This window comes from Propithecus coquereli, unplaced genomic scaffold (genome assembly GCF_000956105.1).
Source record: "Propithecus coquereli isolate 6110/MARCELLA unplaced genomic scaffold, Pcoq_1.0 Scaffold416, whole genome shotgun sequence".
In the NCBI taxonomy this organism is placed as follows: domain Eukaryota; kingdom Metazoa; phylum Chordata; class Mammalia; order Primates; family Indriidae; genus Propithecus; species Propithecus coquereli.
In genome coordinates, this window is record NW_012149908.1 from 2,065,473 (window position 1) to 2,076,530 (window position 11,058).

Here is an 11,058-nt window from a genome sequence, read left to right on the forward strand (position 1 = left end):
AGCCTCGTGGATCTGCTATCATGGGGGAAGGAAACACTATTGCGTACAAATTAACTTTCTGGAAGACTTTTCTATGCTAGAACTTTTTTATTAACATTTTTATAAGAATATCTATAAAACATTGCCCAACCGTCCTTTAAGAATCTGGGAATCGTGAATATAAAGTTTTTGTCAAATCACTCAGGGCCATCTCAGTAGTATCCTCAGATACCAGACCACCTTATAGCAGCAATGCCTTGGGGGCCTTCGGGGTGTCGCAGCCACTAAGCAAAAGATACATTGCTTTTTGAGTATGATCGCTATCTCCTTTCTTGAAAAGCCCAAGCGAGCGTTTGTCCTATAAAGCAAAGAGCTTTATCGCATCACCTTCTGGTTACTAATTCGTCTCTTTGAAGGTTTGGGGGGAGCCAGAAGGACTTCATTGCTTGCTGGCTGCATTTTAGGTGGGCGAGGTTGCTGGAGAACACATCCTCGGTCCAGCAACGTAGGGAGGTGGAAAGCGGAAGCCAGCCCAAGGGCTGCTCCAATTGCACCTTGCACAGGAATCACCTGGGGATCTTGTTAAAGCGCAGGTGCTGACTCGGTAGGTCTGGGTGGGGCCCGAGAGTCTGCATTTCCAACAAGCTCCGGGGCCTGCTCCTGGGCCAGGAATCCCACTTCTAAGTAGCAGGGGTTTTGGAGAACAATCCAAACAGATCCGCTTGTCCTTTGCCTGGGATCTCTGAGTGCCCCCAGGCACTGCTCATCGCTTTGCTGAGGGACAGCTGCAAAGCTCTTCTTCCCCCGTCCCCCAAACCCCAAGGCTTCAGGGCCCTGCAGCATTTGCATCAGAGCGTCTGTCCCAGAGCTCCCACCTGTGCAGCCAGGGGGCCACCGGAGCATAGTGACTGTCGCAGAAGGGGCAAGAGGTTTACAGAAAGGTTTTCAGGTTCCAGTCCAAGAGTTTCTCCCTCTCCTCACAGCCAGAGCTCTCTGACTTTTAGTAAGTCCCATCTGCAGACCTGGACTGCCATTTTTTAGGGCAGGGAAAGGGCTAGAAAGAAAAAGCTTCGGTAGATCCCCCTGCAGGCTCTGCCCGGCAAGGGTGAGGGAAACTGGCCGTTATCCTGCTAAGAGGGGACCTTTTCCCAAGGAAACAAAGGTTATGGCTACACGTGCTCAGTAGAAAAAGGCGGCCTGGGGTGTCCGTCCCTCACACCTTTTATACCATCCTATGACACAGAAGTGGCACCTCTGCCACCACACCTAACTGGGCAATTTTGACCATGTCACTTAATTTCTCTAGGCCTCCGTTTTCTCATCTGAAAAGCAGGGGGCATCAAATTAGATGCTCTCTAACATCCTTTAGAACAGCAGCTGTCCATGATTTAGGGCTATCAGAATTTTTAAAACACTAAACTTAGTCCTTAGCATAGAATAAGCTTTAAGCAAGTCCTGCTGGAACCAGTCTCTCGGACATCAGCTTGGATTCTTGTTTGGGTCACCCGCAAGTCTGCCGTGCCAGCCTGCCGGCCCTGCCTGCCATGGGCTGGCCTCCTGGAGAGCCGGCTGGCACCGGACCTGCCCTCCCATGTGCCTTCCTGAGGCCTCGTCCTGAAGCCGCTGTCAATCAGATCATCCGACATCCTCTGCCTCCCCCCGGCCCCTGGGCAAAGCACCTGAGGGGGCTCGTGGGCCTTGGCCGGTGACACCTAAGACACAGCCAGCTGCCCCTACAGCAGGCCAGGTTCGAAGGGCTCCACTGATGTGGTGACTGCAACCTGATTATTAAAGGACGAGTTTGATACCTGTGGAGAATGGGCTGGCTCCCTGGCCCAATCTCCACAGTTCGTAGCATCTCATGCGTGTGGCTTCAGATGACTCCCTACCTGTGGCTGTAGCTCAGATCTGCCCCAGACTTCCTAATGTCACAAAGCAGTGTGACATGCACGTGAAGAGCCTGGCACTGAGCCCGGACAGCCTGAGGTCAAATTCCGACCCCACCCCTTCCTAGCTGTGTAACTTTGGGCAAGTTACTTAATCTCATTGTGTCCCACTCAGCTTTCTCATCTGTAAAATGGGAACAACAGGGCCTATTTTCTAGGGCTGTTATGAACACATATTGATAGTTAGGCCTTGCCAAATGGTACCCCCTTTGCTTACATCTCTGCCCCACAAGCGCCTCACATTCCGTACACCCCACACTGTTTTTGTAATTTCAAGGTCGCCCCGCATTCCAATGCTGCCCCTCCTCTCTTACTCCTCCTTCAATGAATGGTTTTATCTAGAAGTCACCGTCTCTGTTCTACTTCCAGCTGATTGTGAACACTTGCCAGTTAGCTCTAGAAGCCATTGCACCCTACTCAGCACAGCTGCTCTTTGAGTGAGGCCCTCCTCTCCTGCCTGCGTGATGGCAGCCGTGGCCCCGGCCGCCCAATCCTGCGGCTGGCGTCGTCTGTCCAAATTCGGAGTGCTCACCCCACTCTCCTGCTTGGCGCCTGCAACGGACCCCACTCTGCAGTGTGGCGTCCACGGTGACAGTGTGGCCCTCGCTCACTTCCCTGGTTTCATTCCCCATCCCCCGATACATCCTCGTGCGCAGGGGTCCCCGAGCAGGCCCTTCTGATGTGTGTGGTCCGGGAGCCCTGCAAGGGGCGCCGTTGTTGTGGCCACGCAGTGGTGACGCCCTGAGGGACAACCAGGGCTTAGCAAGGGGCTTTGGGCATCGAGCATCTGCGCTTCCCTGAAGGGAGTCCAAGAGAGGCCTCAGGTGACCGTGAAGCTCCCATGAGCCACAGCACTCAGGCATAGGGAAAGGAAGTAGGAGCGAATAGTTACCTCCTCTGGCACCTGACAAGTGGCACCCCTGATTTCTAACTCCTGCTGTCTGGGCACTTGATTCCTGTTGATAGCACCACTGGCAGCCCCCATGTATTGATTAAACGCTTAGTGTATGCCAGGCCCCGTGCTACCCCATCTTCATGCACTGTTTTACTTAACTCTTACAACGCTTTAGTTACTGATGAGGAAACTCCAGCCCGCAAACCACAACTTGGGCGAAGACATACAGACGGTAAGCGGTGAAGCGGCTTCCAGCCAGGTCTGTGTGACTCTGAAGCCAAATGCTCTTAACCTCCCTGCTAGACTGATGCATGCATTGCTTTGGCGCTACTTTCTTGCATTCCTACTTTCTTAGGGTCCATCAATTATCCCAGTTGCCTGTCTTCAGTGATGACGTCATCTTCCAACCCCGAGGACCACAGACCAGGGAAGAGGTCCCACTGTCCCCAAGCCTCCTGGCTCCCAGCAACTCCCTCTTCGCCTTCCGTGCGCGACCCGTCTGTGGTTAGGCTGAGGCTCCCACAGACAGTTGACAGTCAGCCAATGTTTAGACTTCCTGCAAGGGAAGTAATGTCGAATGGGGCAACCACACAGCGTGGGTCCTACCTAGAGCTGTTGCAGAGGCAGGAAGAGAACAGCAGAGAACAATCAGACGCTTCATTGTGTGTGAGCGCCCAGACCCTTTCCTGGAAGCTATTTTCTGGGAAAAAGGAGTTTTGCTCTCAATGAAAGAATGTTCTCCGTAGTTCATCCACGATTTCCAGGGGGCAGCACCCCAGATTAAGGCAAAGGGCCCTTGTTAAGTGAACAGATCCACTAGGATCTGTTTGCAAGAGGCAGGAACAGTAAACCACAAAAGCAGAATTGACTAATTCTTCCAGAAGCATCTAGCAAGATGCACCTATACTGAGCTGGAATTCCAGACCCCACTTCTCTTCCTCATCCATGATAGGTTGAGACTTTGAGTCTCATGGGATCTCCTAGGCACAGTGTTTCTTGCGTGGTGATGTCGTTGCTATGGTACCTTTAATGAAAAAAACAGGAGACAGAAATTGCGGCAGGGAGGGAGGAAAATGCTATCTCTTCCTTAATCACCAGCCTGGAGAGGTCACTGACACCTTGCCCAGGGCGGGTCTCTGGGGCCCATAAGAGGCTGCGTCTTTATGAGGCCTGTGACTTCAGAGCCCCCACCCAGAAGAGGGCAAGCCAGTCTCCTCAGCTATGCAGGTAAAAATACTTTGCACATCCATCGAACTTACAAAGTCACCCTCATGGACAAGATTAGGGGAGAGGCTCCGGTGTCACTCAGCAACCCCACAGCCAGTCCCTGCATCCCGGAGTGCCCGCCAGCCCTGCTGACCACGTGAGTGAGAGCACGGCTGGGGCTGCTGACCTCGGCACCTGCGTCTCCCAGAGGCCCATGGCCGCCTCACAAAGCCCCAGTGTGCGGGCTCTACAGGGCCCTGGGGTTCAAGTAGCAAGAATGCCATCTGGCAGGAGGCTGGCCTTGTGCAGCTGTGTGCTGCCTTGTTGTTGGGTTGGTGGGGACCCTCTCCCAAGCCGCCATTAAGATGCGAGCTGTCACCTCGGCTAGCCTGCCCATGCCCTCAGCCCGCTGCTCACAAGAGCCCCTTGTGCCGTTGAACTGTCCTGGGTTTTCCTCAATTCTTTCTCCCTGACCTGGTGACGACGGCCCCAAAGCAGGCAAGACAAAACCCTTCTTTCTCCCAAGAGAAGTACACGCAATAACACACTCACTTTTAGGCTCACAGGGTCAGTGCTGGGGAAGGGAACTTGGGGGTGGGACGTGGAGAAGAGTCACCAGTTTTGCAGACCCTTTTGTCCTGGTTGCCTCCCCCTGCCTCCCACCATAGGAATATATTCCTTTTCTATTTAAAAATTTAGTTACAATTTTTTAAAAAATTTTTTTAGAGATAGGGTCTCTCTCTGTCATCCAGGCTAGAGTGTAGTGATGCAATCATAGCTCACGGCAGCCTCCAATTCCTGGGCTCAGCTATCCTCCTGCCTAAGCCTCCCAAAGTGCTGACATTAGAGGTGTGAGCCACCGCACCAGGCCTTACAATTATCTTTTAAAAATAGGAAGACCAGAAAGAACACACAGGGCTGGTTGCCTTTTATAAGACAGCACACGGACAAGAAAACTTGCTGTGTGTAACATGCACCCAGACATTTACATCTATATGAATCATATCCAATTTGAAAACTTAGGGACAGGCCACAATAAGGAAACGCATCCATGTTTCAGACCATCCACCAGCCGGGCAGAAAACAGAGACCCACTGGGCCAGACAGCAAGGGGCTCTTACCGAGCCTCACTATTTCAAGGTCTCTGGCCACCACCCTCTGTGCCGGGAGGTAAGCACGTGGCTTGATGGTTCCAGTCCACTGTAAAGACAAGGTTTTTGCCTCCAGGAACCAGCTGGCTACACACGCGTGAGACTATGCAGGTGCCGAGTATAACCGATTGGGGCGGAGAGGAGGGGAAGGACAAAGGATGATGGCTTTGGGTTTGCAGGGTGGTTGAGAGAAATCAGAAGCAAAACGGGTCTCTGATTTGGACAGGAGAGGTGTGGACGGCTCTGCTGTGGTTTCACACGTCTTGTTACAGGCTCCAGCCACTAAGGTAGAGCAAATACTCCTTATTGATCGCTAGGTACATTCCGCCGGCTCAGAGCAAGCAGCTGGGGTTGAGACCGTCAGATTTCAACACTTAGGCCCTGTGGGGAGTTGAGATGTCACCTGGGCTGCCTCCCAGGCCTTAGCGCCGAGCTCAAGAGCTCGTGGAGGGAGACACTGAGGCAGGTTGAAAGCTTCTTGTGCTGCCGCCCCTCGCTCCAAACAAAACCATATTCATGGAATATTAAAGCTAAAAGGGGCACCTGGTCCAACCCCTTCTGGTCACCATGGAGGCAGCAGTGCTCTGCTGCCCTCAGCACACCAAGGTGGGCACCTCTAAAGAAAGCACTGGAAGGCATGTGGCTGCCAGCGCCCAAGCTTCACCGAGCGCATCCCCTCCCTGCTTCATCAGCACTGGCCGCTGCTTGGCATCCTCACACCATCATCCTGAGACCCCCCACACCAGTGGGATGAGTTTGCAATCCGGCACCGTGCTGGCCACTTTCATCCCTCGTCCCCATTTACAGGTGAAGGGACTGAGGCCTGAAAGGAGCACAATCTCACAGCTAGGAAACGGCAGAGCTGAGCCAAGAGCATGGGGCTTCTGACCCCGATCCAGTTCCCTCACCCCTATGACACCAATCCCACAAAGGGTGGTCAGAGGATGACAGTTTTGGACACAGATTTCCACCTGTGGCTGCCCTGCTGAACTGCATCTGCTCTGGTGGTGGTGTCAGTATTGGGTTCAGCAGTTTTCACATAACCAGAAATTCAAATATGGTGGCTAAAACAAATTGGGATTTTTTTTTTTTTTTAATGTAAAGGAAGTCTGGAGTTAAGTAGGAAAGAGCTTGTGTGGTGGGTATGTGACACCATCAATCTATCACAGCTCTGTTTTTCTGCCCCACCATCCTTATCACGTGGCTTCCATCCTTGATGTTGCCTCATGTTCCAAGATTGCTGCTAAAGCTCCAGCCATTATGGTTGTATTCCAGTGCCAAATGAGTAAATTCTCTTTAAAAACCTTTTCTGGAAGTCCCACCTAATGACTTTGACTTCCATCACATTGGCCATCCCCTTCAGCAAGAGAACCTAGGGAATAAAGTTATATTAACACACAGCTACCTCAAATAAAACTGGGGTCCAGTTAGCAAAAAAGAAAGAGAGCATGGATAATGAGTAGGTGACCATACAGTGGTTGATGAGCTGCACTGACCTGTTCTTGGTAATGAGCTGGTTTGTAACAAGGTTGTAGTAAAACCACTTCCTCTCAGGGGGAGAGAACAATTTGTAGAGAACATCTACATCTCAGTACTGAGATACGTGAGGTTCGATGAAGTGTTTTATAAACTTTTTAGCTATATCTTAGAAATGAGGTCAGACTAATCCTTTAAAATTGAGAAAAGGCACAGGCAGGTGGCATTCTCCGTGGCCTCTTTCTTTCTTTTGCTTTCAAGGTTAAACCTCACATGAGGTGAAATCTACATTCCCCAGGCCCTCGCTACTCAAACTGTGGTCCCTGAGGACCGGCGCATCGACATCACCAGGGAGCATGAGAAGTGCAGAGCCCCAGGCCCTGCCCAGCCCCGCAGGGAGAACCTGCAGCTTAGCAGGACCTCAGGGAGCCCTGCGCACAGGCAGGTCTGAGAAGCCTGCTCGGATGCAAAGCCTTACAGCACCTGCGATGGGCCTCCACTGCCCTAAAAGCCTCCTCAGGAGGCATTCTGCTCTAGGACTTTTACTTTTTTTTTTTTTTTTTGATTTTTTTTTTTTTTTTGAGACAGAGTCTCACTCTGTTGCCCTGGCTAGAGTGAGTGCTGTGGCGTCAGCCTAGCTCACAGCAACCTCACACTCCTGGGTTCAAGCAATCCTACTGCCTCAGCCTCCCGAGTAGCTGGGACTACAGACATGCGCCACCATGCCCGGCTAATTTTTTTTTTCTATATATATATTTTTAGTTGTCCAGATAATTTCTTTCTATTTTTAATAGAGACGGGGGTCTCGCTCTTGCTCAGGCTGGTCTCGAACTCCTGACCTTGAGCGATCCACCCGCCTCGGCCTCCCAGAGTGCTAGGATTACAGGCGTGAGCCACCGCGCCCGGCCAGGACTTTTACTCTTTAGTGAGACTATGTCACAGGGCCACCCTCTTAGGAGAATGCACATTAAAACACTTGTAGAATAATGATACCTAATTTTTACTGTGTTCCTGTTCCATGCCAGGCACTGGCCTAAGGACTGTATTGTCTTCCTGTGCTTAATCCTCCTAGCAACCCTGCGAGGGGGCACTATGACTCTCATTGCCCCCGTTGGACACTGTGCCAAGTTGCCCGGCCAGAAAGCAATGGGTCCAGGCAGACGCTACGTCTCCGAAATGTTTTGCCCAGACAAAGGGATGTCCAGGCTCAGAGACAGGGCAGTGTTTCAGGACGAGGGAGCGACTTGGTGAAACACGCTCTGGCCGGGCAGCTGGGAAGTCTGGGCTCTGGACCCCGCTCAGCGACTCTGACCTTGTATAACCCGCCGGCCCACCCGGAACCTCAATTATCTGTGCACCGGGTGATCTGCAAGCTGCCCTCCCGCTCGGACATTCCTCAGGTGTAGGCATGCCTTCCATAGGATCTGGAAATCAGTCAGCCATGGCAGCTGCCTACCTAATCGGCTTTATTCAGGTTCACGCCACTGCCACCCAGCCTGACCAGGGCCCAGCCTGGTCTAGAGACCCAGATGTTGGACACGCTGGGGGAACCACACACCCTCCTGAGCAATCAGAGGCAAATAAACACAGCTGCTGCCAGATAAGCCCCCCACTTGGCCCAGGTGGCAGGGAAAGAGCTGGGGCAAAGTTGACCTCCCGTAGACTTTGGAATGAATTAGACTTGGTATGAATGTTCACAAAGGAAACCCCTGGCTGTATGAGGCGGTTTGCCAAAGCTGCCAGTGGGATATTCCCCCTCTGCCTGCCCCTATCTGAAAGGGCTGGCTGTCCACCCACAGGCTGGTGGGCAGAAACCAGAAAGCTGTGGTGCAGGAAAAGCCACTGAGTTGTAGTGGAGACAGAAGGCTACTTGTTGCCCCTGCCACCTCTGCGGGGCACGTATCCGGCCAACAGATCTGCTAAGTGGAGTGGAGAGCTTCTGAGAGTGTCTTTCCAGTTCACGGTGGACCGCCTAACAATGCCCCTCGCTGGCCACGGCCTACCCTGCCACGGACACGGAAGGCTCTTGGCAGCCATGTGTCTGCTGTGTGACTCCTCCACCACCTGGGCTATGATGGTTCATCCCCGGGCAGCACCAGGCCCAAACTGGACCACAGCCTCCTGCCCATGGATTTAGGAATTGGGGCTAAGAAACTCTGTCTCCAGACGCCAGACCTGTAACATATAAGTTTAGTATCTTAGGGTGAGGCATCTTCTACCAGAGCAAGCCAGACTGCAGAGAGAGAGAAGAACGCAGCCCACATACTGAGTAGATCAAAGATAAGAGGACGAGAGGGCCCAGGGTGTCTTCAGCCCCATCCCAGACTCCAACCCTTCCCTCTTGTCAGCCCCAGCCCCTGAATCCTATAATAAAGTCTCCTTTAAGCAAGCTAGCTCCAGAACGACTCTATCCTTGTCTCCAGAGGAGTCTTACTCAACGCTGAGCCCGGCATTCACATCTTCAGCAAATACTCATGGAGAGCCCACGTGGGCCAGATGTGTTAGAAAGAAAAAAAGAGTAAGTCACGATCTCTCCCCTCAAGGAGCTCACATAAATCTGGGGCATAAACAGGTCATTCAAAACCAATGTTTTTGCTATAGTCTTAATGTTTGACTTCCCCCAAATGTTGCATGTTGAAATCCTAACCCCGAAGGTGATAGTGTTAGGAGGTGGGGCCTTTGGGAGGAGAGTAGATCATGAGAGTGTGGCCCTCGTGAATGGGATTAGGGGTTTATAAAGGCCTCAAGAGACCAGGGCTCATCCCTGCCACCAGGACACAGCGAGAAGGCACCATCTTTGAACCAGAGAATGGACCCTCTCCAGACACTAAGTCTGCGGTGCCTCGGGTATGCTAACGGGAACAAGACGCCGTCCCCGACCTCATGAAGCCAGCATCTTAGAGGGAAAGCACAGGGAAAGTTTAATAAAAGTTCAGGACAACCAAACAAGAGGCTTCGGGCCAATTATTGCTAAATGAGCAGTGCTGGAAACGTTACAGACGCTCAAAGGAAGGAAATTGCACTTTCAGCTGGGACGTTAACAAACTGTCAGAGCAGGTAGAAGCATGGAGCAGACTCAGATAGAGGCAGTGCCACACTCTTGCAAATGATGCTCTTGAAAAATATTCAGCATCCTATGGAGTCCATGCATCTTTAAACGTGCTCTCACAGTAAACTGGCCGGATGCTCACAAGCATGGGGGGAGTGAGGGATGTGACAGAGTCGCTGTTTGAAGATGGGGAAACCGAGACATGGACCGAGGGGCTTGGGTCACAGCACTCGCGAGTGGGGCAGAGGCTTGTGCCCCCACCCCTTCCCCATCCAAGGCTCCTTCTGTCACATCTTCCATTGATAAGGGAAGGGGACAAGGAACCACACATTTCAGAGTAATTCTAATCTTCCCCTGGAGCTTCCGCACCAACTCAGTTCACCTTTGCCCTTGTACGGCAGCTCAGGTGTTGAGAGATTCTCTTAAAGACTTCGAGAACAAAACACGTCCTTGTTTAATATTTGTCTTCCCTGAATGACTATACGCTCTAAGAGGGCAGATACCACATGTCTCATTCATTCAGCCATTAAGCTCAGTACCTGGCCCACAATTAAGAGTGTATTCATGCATATTTCATGATTTAATGAAAACAAAAGAATAAATGAACCCAATAGATCAGAGGCAGTGGGGACGCAGCCTCCTGAGGTTTGGAAGTGAATCGTCCAAAGCTTCTCCCCCTCCTTGCTGCCTCCCTCACAAATCCACTCAGGGGGAGAAAGAGACAGACGCTGAAATTACCAGCAGGTACCAGGCTGCTCCTTGTTACGACTCCAGGGAAAGAAGGACAATGGAGAAGACCAGGAAGGGACCACGCAGAGGGCCAGAGGCTGGCGTGAGCCTTGGCAGCCCCCAGCACATGTACAAGTTCTGGACAGAGCAATACCTAAACACTAGGTATGATTTTGAGGTCTGCTTGCGAGGACATTCTGTTTGGAGCTCTATTCAGTCAAGACAAGCGTCTTGAAGGATTCTGCCACGTCCTTCTCTTACCACATTCTCCAACTTCACCTGTGGTTGCCCCGGAATGAAAGCAGCTCCCAGGAGTAAGCTGGGGCAACTGCCACATCTTCTAGCCACTGTCCTCTTACTTTTCAAGCTCTGCAAGGCAAGACAAGGCTGAAAGAGGGGCCAAAATGGAAGGGGCGGGCTGGGCAGGAAAGCAGTCGGGTCAGCGCCCCAGCGCGGCCCTCCAGGAAAATGCCTGCCGCCCTCCGTTCTCCGTCCCCTCTGCCTTCACCCCTCCCGGCCTCCCACTCAAACTGGCGCCAACTCTGGATAAGCAACAGCTGACCTAGGCAGCGAAGCGCCACAAGCAGTTTCATTTGGCACAGAGGCTCCAGGAGAAACGGCTCTTTG